This window comes from Phyllostomus hastatus, unplaced genomic scaffold, assembly GCF_019186645.2.
Source record: "Phyllostomus hastatus isolate PE091 unplaced genomic scaffold, TTU_PhHast_1.1 phas_contig_80, whole genome shotgun sequence".
NCBI classification, from domain to species: domain Eukaryota; kingdom Metazoa; phylum Chordata; class Mammalia; order Chiroptera; family Phyllostomidae; genus Phyllostomus; species Phyllostomus hastatus.
In genome coordinates, this window is record NW_025333960.1 from 21,612,930 (window position 1) to 21,627,968 (window position 15,039).

Here is a 15,039-nt window from a genome sequence, read left to right on the forward strand (position 1 = left end):
TTTCACCATCCTGGTTATCTTCTTTCTGGTCGACCCATTAACAAACAGGACCAGGAGTTAAGCACAGTACTCCAGGGGTGACCGGCTCTTGCAGGGCACAGGAAGAGCTGCCACTTCCCTTAGGACAATTACTTCCATTTATATAGAAGACAACAACAACAAAAAAGTCAAGTGAGATCACTTCTTTTAAAAGCAGATAAAAGTAGAAACAGAACTTCCATTGTTTGGGCCCCAGATTGGCCTTTATCAACGCTTAAATTGTCAATTGACTTGAAATGCTAATTTGGTACAATTTTTAAAAGAGACTTTTTCATTAGCCTTTTTTAATGTGCTACTTGGGAGTGGGGTTGTCATTTCCTGATTGTTCTCTTTTGTTTTCTGATACTGATAGATGTAATTATCAAGGATACAACTTTTTCCTAGCACCTCATTATTTTTGATTGATTTTGAGAACAATTTAAATGTGCCTTTTTGACATTCTTGTTTTCAGTTATACTCTGGTTAAGGTACTCAGAGTCTTTCAGAAAAGAGCATCTCATAAATTAAAAAAAATGATTAGGATCTTTAATAATGTATACTTAAAAGAAAAACATTATTCTGACTAATCCCCACCTCCCTCCACTCAATCTATATTCCATTAGGGCTTAGGCTTCACATTTTGCCTCAACAAATTAAAAAAATAATAATACTTTGTACTTGTAAATTGCTTTTTAAAAGAAAAAAACAAAACACTGAGTATAAAAAAATCAATGAGTCCATAGTAATCCTCAAAAACAGAAAAAGAAAAAAATCTCAATTGCCGCTATTGGAAGTGACTATTGCATGAAATTTCTTGTTCTGAAAATTGGTAATTAAAGGAACAGAAGCACCAAGCTCTATGAGAAAGTGTGGCATTCAATACATGCCCATCTGATGAAGGAAAGCTTTCTTTATTGAACACTGTCAGCAGAAGGGGTGACAGAATTAGAAATTCACCATTTGCAATGCCAAATAAAATGATCTAGGATAATCATTAATGGGCTTTAAAACTATTAGAACAAAGGTCATTCTGAGAGAGTCAATTTTCATCCTTTGAGAACTGCAAAAAAATGTATTTTTACACTAGGTTTCTTGGGAAGTAACTGCGGTGACCAGACTAGCTTACTCTTACTAATAATGGAGCAACCTAACATTATGTGTCTAAAATGTGATGCAAGATGGAGTATTCTCATACAAAATGTATACCTGCAGCTAATCAAGCCTTTTCAGGGAAAGAAGTATTAGAGGAATATGTATTACTTTGAGACAGAAAGAATTACACAAATAGAGAATGTTCTTCAACACTTACCAAGAATATTCTTGGCCTGTTATCTTCAAAAAGTCAATGTCATGGCAGCAGGGAGGGAAATTGGAATGTTCTCAGGTGGAAAATACTATAAAGACTTAACTAATAAATGTGTGCATGTATATAAAGTGTGATCTGAATCTGGAGAGGAAACAGCTATAAAAGATTTTTAAAGAAATTGGGGAAGTTTGAATATCAGCTAGTTATTAGGTCATAGGTGGCAAACACAAGGCCCACAGGCTGAATCCCACCCTCCACCTTGTTTTGTCCGGCCTGGCACCTTGTTTCTACCCAGCAGCAGTGCCGAGCTTTCGCTTAACTGTTAAGAAGTAGTTACATTTATACAGTCCTAAAATTACATTCGGCTCTTTGAAGGCAACTGTGAGGCTGATGTGGCCCCCCTGGTGAAAGTGAGTTTGATGCCCCTGTATTAGGTGATATTGGGGAAATACTGTGTTAGATTTAACAATGGTACTGTGGTTATGTGGGCAGACATCCTTTTTGTTAGGAGATGCATTCTGAATATTTAGGGGTAAAATATCATGATGTTTGTAATTAACTTCCAAGAGATCCACAAAAAAAGTGGCCACCTATAGATAATGCAAATAAGGCTAAATGTTAACATTAAATCTAAGTATATGCTTGAACATTTTCACAATTAAAAGTAGGAACAAATAGATAATTCATAATACTTACATTTGGTGGGTTTTTTTTTTTAAACATTTAACCTAACCTGTTATAACCCCATCCTTTCCATTCATGCTACACTCCCGCACTGGGTGTTCACGAACAATTTTTGCTTAGTTGTTATAAACTGGTTTGCAAACCTTTTTTTAAGTTTTTGTGGGTTGTTTGTTACAAATTTGATGTATAAATTCTAAGAGGCCAGGAACACAGCTTCCCTCCAATTCTATAATAAATTAATAATTTCCTACAATTCTATGCTTTCCAACTTATAAAGAACTCGTACGCATAAAACTCACATGTAACAACACTGTGAGAATGAAGGAATTACCCTCATTTACAGGTTAAGTGACCCAAGTCGTGCAGGTTGTGAACACCACAGCCAGTGTTAGTGTTCCACCCTGCCTCCCACCCACTGGGTTCTAACGGTTTCTACTCTGATCATCTGCAGGCAAATTTACACTTGCATTTTAGGTACATTTTGAAAGAAGGCTCTCCTTAGAAATTCATAGTGCTTTGATCTATGAGAATGCCAGGGGTGGTATAAGACTAGCTTAATACCAGTGAAGGAACTGTTTTTGGCCACCTGCACCTTAGGCTCCCAGTTCCAGACCCTTGACCAAGATCCGTGGGGTCGACCTGGCTTCCCAAAGCCACCTCCGTCTCCTTCAGGGTTTCCTCTTTGCTCTCAGTGTCCTGCAGTTTTATTGCCATGTTTTTAACCATGTATTTTTTTTGTTTACTTTTCCTGCTCAATACTGGAAGAACAATTTCAATCTGAGAGCTCGTGTATGTCTCTCCTGAAAATTTCCAGCAATCACTTCTTCAGTTTTTACGTATCGTAATACACACACTCTCTGTTAACTTCTACTGGAATACCAGTTGGACTTATAGTGGAATCTTTCATTCTATCTTCTATGTTTCTTAACTACTTTTTCAAGCATATTTTAAAAATTTGTTTGTCCTCCATGTTCTAATCTAGATGATTTTCTCCATACTCTTAATAAACCATTGGTTTTTCTCTTCACTGGCATCCAGTCTAGAGTTTTTCCTATCAAAGCTTTTATTTTAGTAGCCATTTTTCATCTTTCATATCTCTAATTTTAATATACAAGTACTCGTGTTTAATTTCTACTTGGGTTTGCTTTTATAATTTGTCACTCTTTTTAGAGGACATCACTTTCTGAACTTCCAAACATACTTGTTTTGAAGTCTTGCCAGACTATTCTATATAATTAATTTCTTCGGGAGTGGAATTTTGGTCTCACAGGAGTTAGGTTTTGTTTGTTTGTTTGTTTGCTATTTGACTAGCATTAGATTCATTCACACAGTTTGGAATCTTGGTTCCTGGCTACTAAGCCAGGCTAGGCTTCACAGGGGCATTTCCTGTGCATCTGCTGGGAGGTAGGCATAAGGGAGACATTGTGAGTTGAACCACAGAGCGGGCATATGGTAAATTCAGTTTTAAGTCCCAAAACTGTATCTCTCTTCTTACACCTTTAACTCTCCAGCTGCAAAGTCTTAGTTCTAGGTATTGATCAACAGAAATTTTGATCACAAAGAACTTTACTTCCTCCCCAACCCCTCCCTTAAGTAGAGGGTCTGAGTTTGTCCCATAGAGATTAAACCCTAGTTACCACTTCTTATTTCTGGAACAGAGTCCAAACAGACCCCTGGCTTTAGGCTGATAACCACTTGGTTTGTAAATTTGGTTTCTGAATCTCAAAGGTGGAGAATTGTTTTCAATTTGAGTAAGTCCATTTGGTTTTCTATCTTTCTATCTTATCTATCATTGCTATATGTTTAAAGAATCAAAGCATGAAGGCACAGAGCCATTTTTTCAGAATGTTCCACAGCCCTCAGGAGCAAGTCCCCTGCTTCCCCTACAATTTCACCAACCCCAAACTGAGGCAGTGGTTACCAAGGAAAAGCCAATCCCAGACTTGGTCAGAACCTTCTAAACTCAGGATGATGTACAATAATGTTATGAAATATCCACTCCAAATATACCCAGCAGTTTCAGTAGAAAAGCAACTTTAGGATCCTCTTTCTGCAATTAGTTGCTATTTAGTGACTTCATCACTTCATCATTTAGTTGTGTGACAAATCATTTAGTGACCCTGAATCTTAGTTTCCTTCCCTGTAAATTAAAAATAATAAAGCTTACGTATTAGAGTTAATGTGAGAAGCAAGTGAGAAGCACATATAACTGCTTAGTACTATGTCTGCCATGTAGCATGCCTGCATTAAACAGTAACTACCTGTATTACTCATTACTTGACAGGTTATTATGGGAATGGAATAGAGTGGAATACCACAAACTGTCTGGCACAGCACAGTGACATGGCAAAGATTAGTTCTCACTCTTTTATGTGGGCTCTGAAACATATGAAAATGTCTTTAAACTAGAATCCACTAATTTAGATTTTATGACAGTAAACAAGGGGTAAACACTGTTTGTTAAATAAAGCTTTAAAAATGGATAACATAAAGAAAATCACTAGTTGCTGACAGCGTTGGCAGGGACAGGAATGAAGGTAGAGCATATAAAATGTTTCAAGTTAGGTAAGGGACAAAAGTTGTTCACAAGGACTATAGCAATATGCATTACCATTCCAAGAACAAGCATATTAATTACAAATGACGCATACATATATTTAAGACTAGTAGCACGTTTACCTGACAGTAACTTGTTGGCAAACAAATGGATACTACGTATGAGTGAAAATAATAAACCTACAGCTTTCCACAAATACTCAATACTTTAGAAATTTTACTGATTTAGTTTGGTAACTTTCCAAGTAATTCTGAATTTGTGTAAAAATAAATCAGTGAACAGAGAAGGAAAAAATGGGTGAAATGAAATGAAAGCACTAATGATGAAAAAGCTCACTCAAATAACTCATTGAAAATGAAGAACACCAGTATCAATGTCTGGCATGGGGTAAGAACTCAATAACCAAGGGATATAAAACACAATTCCTAAACTCAAGGAGTTAAAATATAGTCGCAGAACAGTGCACACAACCATTAAGCTGCTATAAGCATTTTGCCTAAATAACACGGCAAAGTAATTCAGAACCAAGTGCCAGTTAATAGATAGCAAAGAGATGACAGGTAAAACATATCAGATAGGAACAGATTAATGTGACACAAATAATCACAAAAAAACTCCCTGGGAGAGGAAAGGTGATCTGAAGTCTGAACTGTAAATGATTTCACTGAGCTCAAAACTGAGTACAAAGTGCCTTAGTAGATGGTAAGCAAGTTGCTCACAGTCCGGTGTGGCTGCAGGAATGAGGAGTGCAGTTCAGAGCAGAATCAGACAGAGCTCAGGAAGATTCCTGTGGCCAGCTGACCGAACAGATAAAACAGGAGAGACAAAAGTCTCATAAGAGAGAATCTGGAAAAATATTTTTGTTTCAAATGAGTAAGTTGCATTTATTTAATCCTCACCCAAGGACATTTTCCACTGCTTTTAGGGAGAAGAAGGGAGAGGGAGGGAGAGAAGGAGGAGGGAGGAACAGGGGGAGGGTGGGCAGAGAGAGAGAAACATTAACATGAAAGAGAAACATCCATTGGTTGCCTCTCATATGCGCCCCACTCACCAAGTGGACCTAGGTATGTGCCCTGAACCGGAAACCAACACACAACCATTTCCTTGTATGGGCTCCAGCCAATGGAGCCACCCTGGCCACGACTGCAATTATTTTCTGTGAATTTCAGAAAAATTCTGCACAGGGCCACATTGTATAAAAAAGAAAAAAATGTTTAATCACATTTATTTTTACAAGTAAAATCCAAACTCCATGAAAATATAAATGTAAGCAAGTATTAACTTTGAAATTGGATAAAAATGCCAAACCACCTTTCTCAGCTTTTCTTGGGTTCTCTTTTTATATTACAGTAATGAGAAAAACACTGATAGTTTATTTTCAAACATATATCAATAGTCAAAAATCAGGAAACAATTGAGTAGTAAAAATAAATCCGACTAGTATTCATTAAAAAATGAAACCCAATGTCAAAGATGGAGAAATTTCCATGAATTATATAAAAAAAATTCATGATACAAATATATTACCTTGAAGTTCATATAGCATTGCTTTATTTTTTGAAATTTAAAATTGCCTTCTAACAAATTTCCCTCCAAATTTGCTTTCTATGTACGGGAACGTGATGTCTAATATTAAAAACTTGATTGGAGCCCCGGTTTCCCAGGGAGAGAGACGCTTTCTTAGTCTTACTTGCTCATCTCCACTCCTCCGACTTCTCCTGATTCAGATATTGGAGACTCTTCCATGGACCCCAGCTTATGTCTCCCACCACACAGGCCACTCACACTCTCCAGACAGGATATCATCACCTAGATGACCTCATGGTGGTCAGTTATGGGTTCAGTTGCTGTTTATTTCCATGCCATAGCAAATCTACCTGAATCAATATCCTATAGCAACGATTTTCAACTGGTGTGCTGCAGGAATTTCTAAGGGGCTGGGGGTGGAACAGATGGGGCGCTGTGGCGGGGTGGGAACTCTGAGAGCCCTCCGGATGCACGTGTCAGCAGAGAGGCGGGGCAGGGGCAGTGCATGGGGCTGGCGGTAGCTGGGAGTAAGGAGCGGCAGAGAAGCGCTGCAGTGGTGGGGGACTGAGTGTGACCAGACAGCACTGCTGCAGGTATTTGCCAAGGACACCTATGCTGGGAGTTATGTCCCCACCATGTTTGACTACACCGCAAGCTTACAGAGACAAGTGTGGCACTGAGCTCAACACGTGGAATACTTCACGTTCCTCTTACTATGATAACAGTGCGAACCCTGACCTATCCTGATTCAGATGCCGTGTCATCTGCTTCGACATCAGTGGACCTGAAGCACTGGACAGTGTCCTCAAGAAGTGGAAGGGGGAGACTTGGGAGTTTTGCTTCAATGTCAAGGTTGTTCTGGTTGCTGTAAACTTGACATGCAGATGGATCTCGCCACACCAAGGGAGCTGTCCAAGCAGTGGTTTATCCGTTACCCACCAGCAGGGCACTGCACTGGCCAAGGAGGTGAGGGCATGTCCTACGTGGAGTGCTTCTCCCGGTCCTCGGAGATGTCTTCCCTGTGGCCACAGTGGCCTTCCTGGGCTGTGCCCATAGGTAGCTGCACCCTACTGACTCTGCCGGGGACTGCAGCGATCCCCTCAGCAGGCAGGGGGACTGGAGTGATGCCCCTGGCCGGCGGGGCACCTAGGCTGGAAGGGTAAGGAAGGCAAGATACACAAGGATGGAGCCAAGAGGTGCAAGCTCATGTGAGGAGCCTGGGAGGGGCAGAGAGTCAGGACACGTGGTGGAGGGCATAACTGTTCCCTTGTCTGCAAGCTCCTTTCCTGACCTCTGCACTCTGGCTGGGACTCCAGGGCAGGCTGAGTGAGCAGTTCTTCTAGGCAAGGGGCCCAGAGGCAGAGGGTACCACTATTCCTCACACCTTCATCCCCTCCTCACCTCAGGAGCAAGCTGAGGGAGCTAGCAGAGCAGGCATCTGGGCCAGGGGTGGAGGAGCGGGGGAGCTGGACTTAAGCAGTGACCTTGGTTGAGTCTCAGTATACGAAGGGTGCCTTCCCTCCTAGGACCCCCAGTCCCCATATCCTGGTCCTGGCTTCCTTCCCTAAAGAAAGTGTTCATTCCATGACCTTCCCTTTTCTTCTCCTCTCACTTCTACAGCTGTTCTCACTCATCCTCACCTCCAGGCAACAGGCAGTAAATCAAAAGGCAAGATGAGAAGACCCTCCTCCTATATATCCACAAGTTCTAGCTCCTCCCTCTCTTCCCCCAACAGCCCCCAAATAAAGCCCATGTCCATGAAAATAAGCAAAAAAAATTTAAAACATGCAATACCCGACTATTTAGTAAAGGGCACTGATCTTTTTCTTTTAGATTGCCAAATGAAGAATTGACAACAGCCAACACAATAGCCATCTGGTGTGAATGAATCAAAAGAGAATATACCTATCTTTTTTTGTCAGATCGGCAAAAAATAAAAAAACATATATATTGTTTGGTGTGCCACAGGATGTTAATAATTAGTTTATGTGTGCCAAGGGATGAAAGCGTTTGAAAATTTGTCCTATAGTGTTGTCGGTAAAGTGCACTTGATCATTTCCTTTATGGCTGTCCATCAGACTTGCCTGCAAACTTCTCCACCACCTAACACAGTGCCCCAAATCAGTGAATTGGAAGAGGCTGAATAATAGAAACTAGACGGATGTTGTAGTAAAGGCAAAACAAAACTTCACCAGAGCATGTACTTTTTCTTTTTTTCTGAGTTTGGACAAAGAATTTGTTTCCATTTACCCATGTCTACAATATTTAGTTAGCTCCCAGTCTGAGGGTATTTATGACTCATAGTAGGTTCCAGTTAACTTCCAATATTGACTGTTTTATAAATTTTCATACCATTAAGGAAAGCTAAGAAATTGAGAGTGGGGGAATAGAGTTTAAATGTCTTTTATAAACATAAATCCAAGGAGGAGAGGAATATTTGAAAATTTTTTGTCTTAACCAATTTAGGGTCTATTTTGTTTGTCCATTATTCCAACAACATACTGATTGTTTTCACCTTAACAAGATGAAATCCCCCTTCTGTCTCACTGTTGGCAAAGTGAGGAGCCGTGGTAAATACTGGGGATGCACAGCTGGAGAAATGAAGGAGTAGGAATATTAGGTAGTATGTTACACCACCATTAAATTGCATAATATGCCCATAGAGATCCAATCCTGAAAACTGGTTATATGATTTCCAATCCCACCAGAAACCTAGAGAAAGTTCTGTGAGCAAGAAAAACATTAAGAATCTATTAAGAGGTATTTTGCTAAGTATCTAACTTCTGCCCTAAAAGCAAGTTGAGAATATGGATAGGTTTTTTTAACTCTTTATTGAGCATTGGGACCATTTATCAGAGGCTTGTCATAAATATCAAAAGAATATCACAGAGAGGAGCTTGAGCTGATATTGCCATAAAAGCTTCCTTTTCATGCTCTTCTAACTTATTACATGTTACATTAGAATATGTATTTCAATGAAACTGATTATCTCCTAAAGAACTGTAATTTCTTTCAGGGAGGGCAGAGGGCTCTCTTTTATCTATCTCATATACACTGTGATTCGTACATAATTATTTACACACAGTAAACCAGTAGGTGAGTGATTCATACCTGCTTGCTGTAAAATGAAAATCTTGAATTTTCTTTAGGTGGAGGCTCCCATGGTATCTGGCTATTCTCCTTTGTTTATATTCCTACTCTATCCTTCCAACCATTCTTTGTTAAAAGAACGTTTCATATTCCAGAAGTCAACTCGTCTTATCTACAGAATGTACTGATTTCGGTAGTTTCAGTTACCCTACATGTGCCCAAACTACTTTGTACCCACTCTAATGTGCCCACTCTAATCTCCCCTGAGATATCTTACCTCACGTCCTCCTAGGCCAAACAGTTCTTTTTTGTTTCTCCTTCTCCCTATTTTCTTTCTTTTAAAAAATGTTTTAAAAGATTTTATTTATTTTTAGAGAGGGAGGGAGGGAGGGAGAAAGAAAGGGAAACATCAGTGGGTGGTTACCCCTCATGCATCCCCAACCTGGCCCACAACCCATGCACGTGCCCTGACTGGGAATCAAACCAGAGACCCTTTGTTTCGCAGGCTGGCACTCAATCCACTGAGCCACACCAGCCAGGCCTTCTCCCTACTTTCATTCTGAGTTCTGCCTTCCCTCCTCCAGTCCCTTTCACTTGAACAACTTCTCTACTGATGCACATCAGACCACCCTTCTTTTCTCCGTCTTGTTGCCTCCAATACCCCACCTACTCCATAAAACTTGCTGGTAATTGCACCCACACAACCCTGGGGGTGTTTGCTTTATTCTTCTTGTTATACTCCTCAACACTACGTTTTCTGTGTTTCTTTAAGGATAGAGGTGTGTTTCCTTGACTTTACCCATTATAAAGCACACTGTGCAGCTGCAATGTATATACATGTTTAAGTGGTAGAGCTCTTTTCAGCCCTCGATTTAACTGAAATTATTTGGATTTTTAAATATCCTTCTTATTCATCATTCCAAAAATATCTTTTAAAACATAGACACAATGCCCCCATATTCTCAAAGGTTCTAGTACGGGCTGACATAGCAGATTATGAACTTTTAGAATTGAAAAGGATAAGTGAGTTCATCTATTTCAGTTTCCTTGTCAGAGACAGTGAAAGTGAGGTCCAGAGAGGTGAATGAAACATCCTTGCCCGCAACTCCCAGAAAGTTCTAGCAAGCCTCAAATTCCGGACACCATGAATTTGCCCACGTTTACAGGAAGGAATTGCTAACTATCGCCAGGTTGGTGCTCCCTCCTGCTTGAAACTTCTCGCGACGGCCCTGGCCCTGGGCCGCTCCTGGCCCTGGATGCTATACGCCCCTCTCACTGCAGTTCTTGCGACTTCTTGCTAGCTCGGCTGCTGTCTTTGGGGTTCTGTTTCTCAGAACTCACTACACTATATTCAAAGCATTTATTCACGTCGCATTCCAAGGGTTCCTGTCACTTTAGGAACAATGTCTTCTTTCTCTCTTCAGGGCCAGTACCCAGCGCACTGCCTGTCTGGGAGCATTTGTGAAAGAGGGTACAAACTACACAGAACTGAACTGATTTGGGCCTTTTGTAAGTATGCCCAAGAGTGAGTGTTTTCAGAAAAATTTATTGGAGGGAACCAGACTGCTGCCATCAAACATGCCTACGTTCAGCGTCACATGACCAGGTAAGGCCTTCTAGTCCCGGTTCAGAGCATCCCAGAAAGACAAATATGTAGACCTGCAAAAGGTCTGCATAGTCACTATTCATAATTCACCTTACACAGCTGGTGTTTTCCGTGTAAAAAATGGAACTGGAGAACATGTGGGGCCCTTTCCCGACAGGGCTTCTGCTCCGCGAGAACACGGCTCCACAGCGTAGAACAGGAGGGGGAAGTGCCAGGAAAGCACGGCCATGTCAAACCTCACATTTTTAACAGAATCTGTGCAAGACAAGCAGTGCATTTCTTAAATGTTCTTTAAAAGTCCTGGTGATAATTGGTCATTTAAGAGATTTTTAAAAATTTCATTGTTGAATATCTTTGAGGCATTTGAGATATTCCCAGTTTTATTCCTGCCAACACCTCACCATCTTAATATGTATCTAATTCACTATTTGGGGATATATTTGATTTTTGAAGGTTTAATTCTTTGCCAAGAGAACCATGAAATAATATCTGCGTTTGCTATTGTGGGACCAGTGCCCATGCACAATGCCTGTTACAGGTTTGAAACTCAATAACTATTGAATGAATGAATGAACTAGACACAAATTAATCTGAACAGTGTAACATGCCTGTTTTGGAATGTCTTTTTGAGAATGATTTAAATTTGTTATAGCATAGTAATTTCAATCCAGACCCAATTATGGTGCTAAAAGTACCTGTCTTCCATCAAAACGACTTCAATTTTCCAATACTACCAGATACAGACATTCAGCCGAGAGGGCTTGCTGCCAGTTTTTTAGCTCTCTTATCTGGTCATTTACTCCTCCCTCCCACCCTTCCTCCCGCCTACCCTTTCTCTTCTTTCTTCTGTTCCCCTCTTACTTTTCTTTTGTCCTCATCCAAGGTTTTTTCATTGCTTTCAGAGAGAGGCAGGAAGGGGGAGAGAGAAACATCGATGGGACAGAGAAAAATCAATCAGCCACCTTCTTGTACGTGCCCACACTTGGGATCGAACCTGCAACCTGGGCATGTGCCTCCACCAGGAATTGAGCCCATGATCTCTGGGTCCATGGGACATGATGCTCCATCCAACTGAGCCACACTAGCCAGGGTGCCCCCTCTTACTTTTTAAAAGAAATGATCTTTATTAAACAATTCATAATGAAATGTATTTCTGATTTTTTAACCAAGATACAGAGCTTTGATTACAACTCATTTTTGCTTTATTACTGTAAGTCAAACTTATAAATTTAAAATATCCAAGAAAACCCTTAGATTTATTTTCAGATGAGATGTTAACATCAGACCTCATTAAGTTAGGTTTATCAGTGCCACTTTGATTTCTAAATCATGGTATATCTTTGCTTTTAAATATCTCCCAATCACTTACTTATTAGTAAAATGTAGAATGCATTCTATCTTAAAAATAAATCAAGAGGTTATGCATGTAAATTATAAATCCTGTGTAAATATAAAAACAAAAAAAATGTTTTACCACTTTTCTTTCCCCAGAATGTAAATATGTTTGATCCATACAGAATATTGCCAGTGGGTTTTAGGCAAACAAATAACAGTCCTTTAAAATCAACTGCCTCTAAAACTATTCACTTTCTTCTTGAGCTTAGGGGGAAAGTGTCCTATTTTGGTATGCATTCACTTGGACTTTCATTTACAATTTTCCATTTTCTTAAATATTCCCCCAAGATTTTTTTGCTCTCCTGCTCCCATGATATGTTGCAATCCAAAATATTGGTAAACATTTTCCATTTCCTCTCTGTAATAACCTGTCTCACCTATACACTCTTGTATTTGTATGTTGTCCTACCTTTCCTTTGTTTTTTTAAAGATTTTATTTATTTATTTTTATTTTAGAGAGGGGGAGGGAGAAAGAGAGGGAAAGAAACATCAATGTGTGGTTGCCTCCTGCATGCCCCCTACCAGGGACCTGGCCCACAACCCAGGCATGTGCCCTGACTGGGACTTTAACCAGTGACCCCGATTCACAGGCTGGCATTCAACCACTTAGCCACACAGCCAGGGCTACCTTTCAAATTTATTGTTTCCTGAGACTATCTATGACCTCACTGCAAATAAAGTAATATTTTTATCTTTGCAGTCTTTACACTCTCCTTGTTTCTTGGTTTTCAATCCCCCTAGGTTTGTTTCAATATTTGATTATGCTTTTTTATTTCATCTACTTTGTGGATGTGCGATGACTTATTTGGGTGCATTTTGGCAGGATAATCCATAAATCTACATTATATAAAAGTATTCTAAGTTATAATGATAAATTAATTGAAAAACATTATATATGTAATTCTTTGAGTGTACACATAGGGATATGTGTAGGCTTATACACAGATGTCATGTAAATGATGTGCCATACACAACAATTGTGGGGCATTCCTGTTCACCGAGACCTTTCAGATATGCATGTTTGCTCTTCGCAATAACCCTATAAAGTAGGCAACATATGGATTATGCTCATTCTAGCCATGAAAAAACTGAAGCTTAGGAAGGACTAAGATCGCACAGATCATTCTGTCAACTAATATTTAAATTTATTTGGTTTTGGCTAATTTTTTCTTGCAAAGTACAATGTTTTCTAATACAACATTATGCTGCATATTTGTAAACTCCCCATACCCATAATGGCAATCTCCGTGTAACAAAAAGTTTTCAGAAACAGTTGAAGCTTATGTAATACAATATTTAACTCCACATACATTTTTGTGCCTCGTTATGGGAATTTTTACAGGATTTCACCTGCCACTCAATCTCTTTATGATGTGAATAGCATAGTATACTACTTACTTATGAAGAACTTACTTACTTACTTACTTATGGTATACTTATGGGCGGTTCTGAAAAACTGTATCACTATTTAGTTCTCAGAGAAATATTTTCATTTCTTTTTCCACTTATTTTAGTCACCAGGCTTCCATTATTTACAAGCGTTTGCTAAGAACCTATGATGTATCAGGAACCCTCCTGAGAAACATGGAGGACACCAAGCCACGCATGCCTCCTTCCTTCTGTCCAGCTCCGTGCTCCAGCCATGCTGACCCCAGCCCTTCAGCCTGCTGGGCAAGCTCCTGCCCCAGGACTTCTGCTTTGTTAGTTCTCTTTAATTTGTTTGCTCTCTGTGCAGATATCTGCAAAGCTAACTCCTGCCTTTTCATTTGCCGCTTCCCCTGAACCACTTTAGTACTCCACCAGTACATCTGTTATGGCACATGTTCCATTCTGCCTCACATTCTGTTTATTGTTATGTGTTGATTTTTCCCCAGTAAACAGAAAGCTCTCAGAAGGGCTATACAAAACATACATATGAGGTCTGTCCAGAAAAAGTCCAACAATTGTTAATATAACAAGAATGGTTTGTGTGACATCAATGGAACCTGGCAGCCAAGGAGAGTGGACTCAAGTGCACATGCGTGAATAATGACAACTTCATTGTACTAGTCAGTGAGGGCAGTAGATGCCACTAAGTGAGTATTGTGTGGCTGTCACATTCAAAATGACTAAGTAGAGCAATGAACCTGCATCAAATTTTGCATTAAGCTTGAACATTCCTCCACAGAAACTATTCAGATGATTCAGAAGGCTGCACCCACGGGCAACTGGTGATTGGCAGCTTTGTCAGGACAACGTGCCCACTCATGCATTGCACCTCATGCAGAGCTTTCTGGTGGAACATATCACCCAGGTGGCTCAGCCCTGCTACAGTCCAGACTTGTGGCCTTGTGACTTCTGGCTTTTCCCAAAACTAAACCTTAGAAAGGGAAGAGATTTCAGACCATCATCAATGAGACTCAGGAAAATACAAGGGGACAGAGGCATCATTGTCCTATGTACAATGTTTCTTGTATCTTGTATCTTCTTCAATAAATGCCTTGTTTTTCATAGTACATAGCTGAATACGTTCTGGATAGACATTGTATACTCAAATAACTACACCAATTTTCTTTACAAATCTGATAGCCTAATGCCTTGCACATAGCAAGACATTAATAAATCTATTATCTTAAATTGAGGTACAAGGAATAAAAAGCTAATGCTACAGATTAATGTTCCCCAAAGTGTGAGATATGGACCACCTTAACTATAATGTGTAGATATGGCTCTTCTAATTACACAAAGAAAAGCCTTACTAAGAAACTAGTATGTCTTTAATACCCCTGCAACATTTGAGAAACTTACTTGTAACAAACAAGAACAGGTTTCAGGCCCACAAACCTTTGCAGTAATGGTATATAGGTAGAGTTTGTA

At 39.8% G+C, this 15,039-nt stretch overlaps 1 protein-coding gene and 1 pseudogene across 4 annotated transcripts in view; one reads left to right on the top strand and one right to left on the bottom strand.

Moving 5' to 3' along the window:
- ZNF521 (zinc finger protein 521) overlaps positions 1-15,039 on the bottom strand; it is a 283,198-nt gene that overhangs the window by 128,049 nt on the left and 140,110 nt on the right. The gene's annotated exons all lie outside the window — the stretch shown is intronic.
- Positions 4,920-7,217, top strand: LOC123826302 (annotated as a pseudogene).